The sequence below is a fragment of the Chrysochloris asiatica genome, unplaced genomic scaffold, assembly GCF_000296735.1.
Source record: "Chrysochloris asiatica unplaced genomic scaffold, ChrAsi1.0 scaffold00036, whole genome shotgun sequence".
NCBI lineage: Eukaryota > Metazoa > Chordata > Mammalia > Afrosoricida > Chrysochloridae > Chrysochloris > Chrysochloris asiatica.
In genome coordinates, this window is record NW_006408554.1 from 7,514,588 (window position 1) to 7,519,955 (window position 5,368).

At 40.6% G+C, this 5,368-nt stretch overlaps 1 pseudogene; it reads right to left on the minus strand.

Moving 5' to 3' along the window:
• Positions 1–1,003: 1,003 nt before the first annotated feature.
• Positions 1,004–2,096, minus strand: LOC102826339 (annotated as a pseudogene).
• Between the last annotated feature and the right edge of the window lie 3,272 nt (positions 2,097–5,368).

The window sequence follows — 5,368 nt, forward strand, 5'->3', positions numbered from 1 at the left end:
TTGTCTGTGGATATCCAGGGCTCATGTATGAGATTACTGACAAGCATTACTGAATAATCAGATGAGGGACAGTTTGCTATGTCTACTAGGTGGCTCATTTGATTTCTTGACTGCTGATTCCATGAATGTTGATTGTAGATTCAGACAAAATGGAGTCTTTAACAACTTAAATATTTTTCATCTTGATGTTACTTATTGATGAGTATTTTTGTTTTCTTCATATTGAGGTACAATCCATATTGAAGGCTACGGTTTTTGATCTTCATCAGTAAGTATTTTAAGTCCTCTTTGCTTTCAGCCAGCAAGGTTGTATCATCTGCATATCATAGGTTGCTAAATAAGTCAAATAATATAATAAAATATACAATGACCTGGAGTCAGAAAACCAAAAGGGAAGAGCATGCTTAGCATTTCTCAAGCTGAAAGGAACTGAAGAAAAAGTCAAGCCTGAACTTGCCACATTGAAAAAGTCTATGGGTAAAATATTGAATGATGCATAAAGCATCAATAGAAGATTGAAGGAATACGCAGAATCACTTGTACCAACAAAATATGTTGACGTTCAACCATTTCAAAAGGTAGCATATGATCAATAGTCAATGATACTGAAGAAAGAAATCCAAGGTGCAAACTTTTTAACTTAAATTCCACTTAGCTTGACATTAAACTTGAGCTCCTTTTTTCTTTTTATTAGTTATCTCAAATGTCTTTGTCTTAGAAGGAAACAGTTAATGTTAGCTGGTACTTATCCAGGGGATGGAGGGAGGAGGTTTGAGGGAAGGCACAATGATAGCCTCAAATGAGCCAATAGTGGAAAAACTTTCCTGATTGTAGGATGTCCTTCTCTCTTTCTCTTTTTAATTTTTTTGCCATAAAATTTTATTAAGGGTCCTTCCCCTTCCAAACTCTTGCCCGGGTGCATCTCTCTGTAGGAGGGCAAGAATCCCAGGACTCAGAGGGCCTTGGGAGTGGTGAACAGGGTGTTCTGGTGGGTCTGCTGGTCCTAGAGCAGGCTGTACTAGGTGGTGATCTCCTACTCCAGCGTCGACTTGATGTCCAGGAGCTGCTGGTACTGCTGATTTTACTGCTCCATGTCAACAAGCACATCACTCAGCTGGACCTCAATATTGCTGACCCTTACCAAGATTGTTGTGCCCCAAAGCAGGCCTCCATTTCTGTCGGTGTGTTTTTCAAGGCCACTTTCATGATCAGTCATGACTGCAGCTCAATCTCCAGATTCTAGAGAGTACCAGTAAGTCAGCCAACTCAGTCTTGCTGATCTGGGGAAACTGCTCCTCTGTCCCGCCAGTGACCTTCCGGTTCAGATCCTCAGTCTGGCTGATAAACCAGGCTTCAGCATCCTTTCAGTTCTTGTACACCATGGCCTCTTATTGGCTTCTAGCGATCCTTAACCCTCAGAATCTTGGCAAGGTCGATGCCAGGTGCAGAATCCACCTCCACGCTGACCTGGCCACCTACTTGGCTCCTCAAGACACTGATTTCTTCCTCATGGTTCTTTTTCAGGTAGGCCAGTTCCTCTTTTCAAGCCTCTGATTTGCACCTCCAGGTCAGTTCTGGCCAGAACCCTGTGCAGGCCACTGATGTCGGCCTCAAAGCTCATGCGCCAGGCCTGCTCTCTCTCGAACTTGGTCCATAAGTCATCTGCAGCCAGTCGATCTGCAGGACAATCTTAAGAGTTCTCTATGGTGGCGCCAAGAATCTTGTCCTGCAGATCCTCCGTGGTCTTGAAGTAGGGAGTGTAGTCACGGGAGGAGCCAGGGTCCTCCTTCTGCTACAAGTCACGAATCTTCGTTTCCAGCTGCTGTTGGCCTCCTCCAGGGTGTTCACCTTGTCCAGGTATTGCGGTTCTGCATGGTGACCTTTTTGTTGCCCTCCAGCAACTTGTCAGAGATGTCCAGTATGCCTGCGTAGCTGCTCCCGTAACCCCCGTAAGAGAACGAGGACACTAAGCGAGTGGACAACAAGGACACTCTATGGCCGCCGGAACCTACGTGGATGCTGGGCACACGGAAAGCACAGCCCAGGCTCCCGAAAGAAGAGGTGGCTGACGATTGGCCAAAATTGTAGGAAGTCATGCCGAGGCAGAGGACGAGGAAACGCTGGCCGGAGAAGCTGCGCTGGATTGAGAGAGTCTCTAGACATCCTTCTCTTTACATTTAGTTCTCTTGCTCTCTCTCTCTCTCTTGCCTGTGTGTGTTTTGTGAATGTATTTAGCTTGTGGATATTGTGTCTCCTTGGACTTGTGAGCTCCTTGAAGATAGAGTTTTGTTTTATTACACACCTTCTGTACAGCAGGTTGTGGTCCACATACTAACTCTCACATGTAGAGAATATTTTCTCTGGCAAATGTCTCAAAGCTGTAAAAATCACCCTTCTCTAAGGAATTTTATCATTAGTTTGTGCTGTCTGTCCACGTGGAGATGCTAATTCTACAAACCAAATGCAATGCCAAGTGCACAGTTACTATTTTAAAAAATGTCGTCAGAAAGCATTGCTGTTGTAAAGTCCCTTCAAATTGGTTCCTGACTCAGACCTACAGGGTATAAGGTTTCTGAGGCTGTAAATCTTTATGGGTGGGCTCCAACTGCTGACCTTGTGGTTCACAGTCCAGTGCTTATCCTACAGAGCTACCATGCTCCCCATAAAGAATTGGAGGTCACTAAATAGCATTTAATACTATTTATTGTATTAAACTTTTTGTTGATATTGTTAAGAAATTCCTTTTATTTTCCCCAACATTTTAATGTGAACATTTTCAAATACACAGTGAAGTTGAAAGAATTTTACAGTAAACATCCATAGCTAATTAGGCTTTAGGTGTTAGACAACAATAGTCCTTAGGTTCTGGTATCATCAGATGGTAGAAGTTTCTAGATGTTTAAAGGAAATAATCTTGGATGTGACAAAGAGTTAGTTACAAAGGCATTTATCAATGTATCATGTTTGTAAAATCTCACATTTCTAATTAATTATTGATTAGAGCAGTGGTTTTAAAATCTGACTTCACAAGAATTATTTGGGGAGCTTCAGATGTCTGGGTTCCACACCCAGATTTGATTTATTTGGTCTGGGATGAGTTCTGACAGCCAATTATTAGACGTAATTGGGGTTGTGAACCATGAGATTAAAACACATTTATGATGGAATAGTATAGTGCCATTAAACTAATGCTATGGGGGAATGTTTATAAACATTAAAGGATATTCAAGACCTCTTGACTTGTGAAGATTAACAGGTTGCATCACATTATATTTAAAGTGATTCAGTTTTGATTGAAATTGCTGCCTAAAATTGCTAAACAGGTATTTGTAACATTTTAGCAGTGGTCATCTCTGGCTGATGTTTTTTTCCTTCTCATATCCTGACAAATGAAGAAATCTGTGTTGGAAGAAGTGCAGCCAAAATGCTCTTTAAAAGTAAGGATTGTGAAACTTCATTTCACCTACTTTGAACATGTCATCAGGAGGAAGCAGTTCTTTTACTTGGTAAAGCAGCCAGATGAGTGAAAAAGAGAAAGCTCCTCATTGAGATGGATTGGCACAGTAACTTTAACAATGTATTCAAACATAGCAGTGATTGTGAGGATGGAGTAGGACCAATAAGTGTTTCGTTTTGTTGTACATCGGGTTGCTATGAATAGGAACTGACTCAATTGCACCTAACAACAACAATTTTACATTTCCCAGAGTTTTACAATGAGCACCTATTGCAATGGTAATGCAAATGCAAATATTATGAGCTTCTTGAAAAAGATGAAAACATGGCATTAACTTTTCTCAGGAATTTATATCCATGAAAGCAAATCACAAAATAACTTTCAATGTGTAATACTGATTGTTGTTTGTTGCTGAGTGCTGTTAAGTAGGTTCTGACTCATAGGGACCTTGTATAGGGTTTCCAAAGAGCGACTCGTAGGTTTGAACCAGCAACCTTGAGGTTAGCAGTCCAGTGCTTATCCTTCAGTGTCACACTAGGACCCCCTTGATAATAATGTTGTTGTTGTTAGGTGCAGTCTAATTGGTTTCGATGCTTAGTGAACATATGTACAACAGAACAAAACACTGCACAGTCCTGCACAATTGTTACGTGTGAGTCCATTGTTGGTGACACTGTATAAATCCCTCTTGTTGGGGGACTTTTTGTTTTTTGAAGACCCTCCACTTTGCCAAGCATGATTTCCTTCTCCAGGAACTGGCCCTCTTGATACCATTTCCCAAGTATGAGATAACTCTCTCTGTCTTTACTTTTAAAGAGAGAGTTGTGGCTGCCCTTCTTCCAATATTTGCTTGTTTTTCTGGCAGTCAATGATACTTTCAATATTCTTTTCCAACACCATATTTCTAATTAATTGATTCTTCATTCTTGTTGTTCAACTTTCACATACATATGAGATGACTTAAAATACCATGGCTTGTGTGAGGTGCACCTTAGTCCCCAAACTGGCATCTTTGCTCTTCAATACTTTTATTTTGATTTTTAAACTTTTTATTATAAATTGAATGAAGGTTTACAAACAAGATCATCAGTTTCATGTTAAAAAAAAAAAAAATCATACACTTTGTTTCATCTCAATGATTACAATCCTCTCCATGTAACAACAGTTGTCCCAATTCCTCCATGTGGTTCCTGTTTCCATTCTACCCACCTTCCCATCCTATCTCAACTTTGTCCTTAAGTAAATGTTGCCCTTTTGATTTTGAATGACTGACCATTCCTTGGTGAGCAGACCTTACTAGTGCTGTTGTCCCCCTTATAGACCTGTCTTCTGCTTGGTTGAAAATTAGGCCATAAGGGTGAGTTCCATTCCAGACCCGAAGGGTGGCAGAGGGTCAAAGTTTTGTGTCCTCAAGTCTCTTTCTGACCAGTAAGCCCAGTCTTTAAAAATAATTTTGAGTTTTGTTTTTCATGTTCTACTAATCTATCTGGAACCTTCTAATGTGATCCCATTCAGAGCAGTGGGTAGTGGTAGCTGAGGATCATTTAGTTTTTCTGGTCACAGAATCATAGAAAATGATGTTCACATGACCTATTGGTCCATTGGACTAATTGATTCCAAATTTCTTTTCTTTTTTTTTTTTTTTGGAGAATGGCAGATCAGTGTGATGCTTCATGTCATCTGCTTTTTATTTTTTCCTTTTTATTATAAATTATAACGCCTACCTTTACATTTCCAACCATCACAGTCAGTCCTGATAACAATTATTCACTATTGTATCACAAGAGACCCATCTACATTTCATTGCATCAGCCCCGCCTAGTCAGATTGAATACTACTCACTGGAGATTCTACCTTCCTCCAGGCCCTCTGGGTCTAGGTTCCCTCTTGAAAGCTTGTAAGCCAGTCACT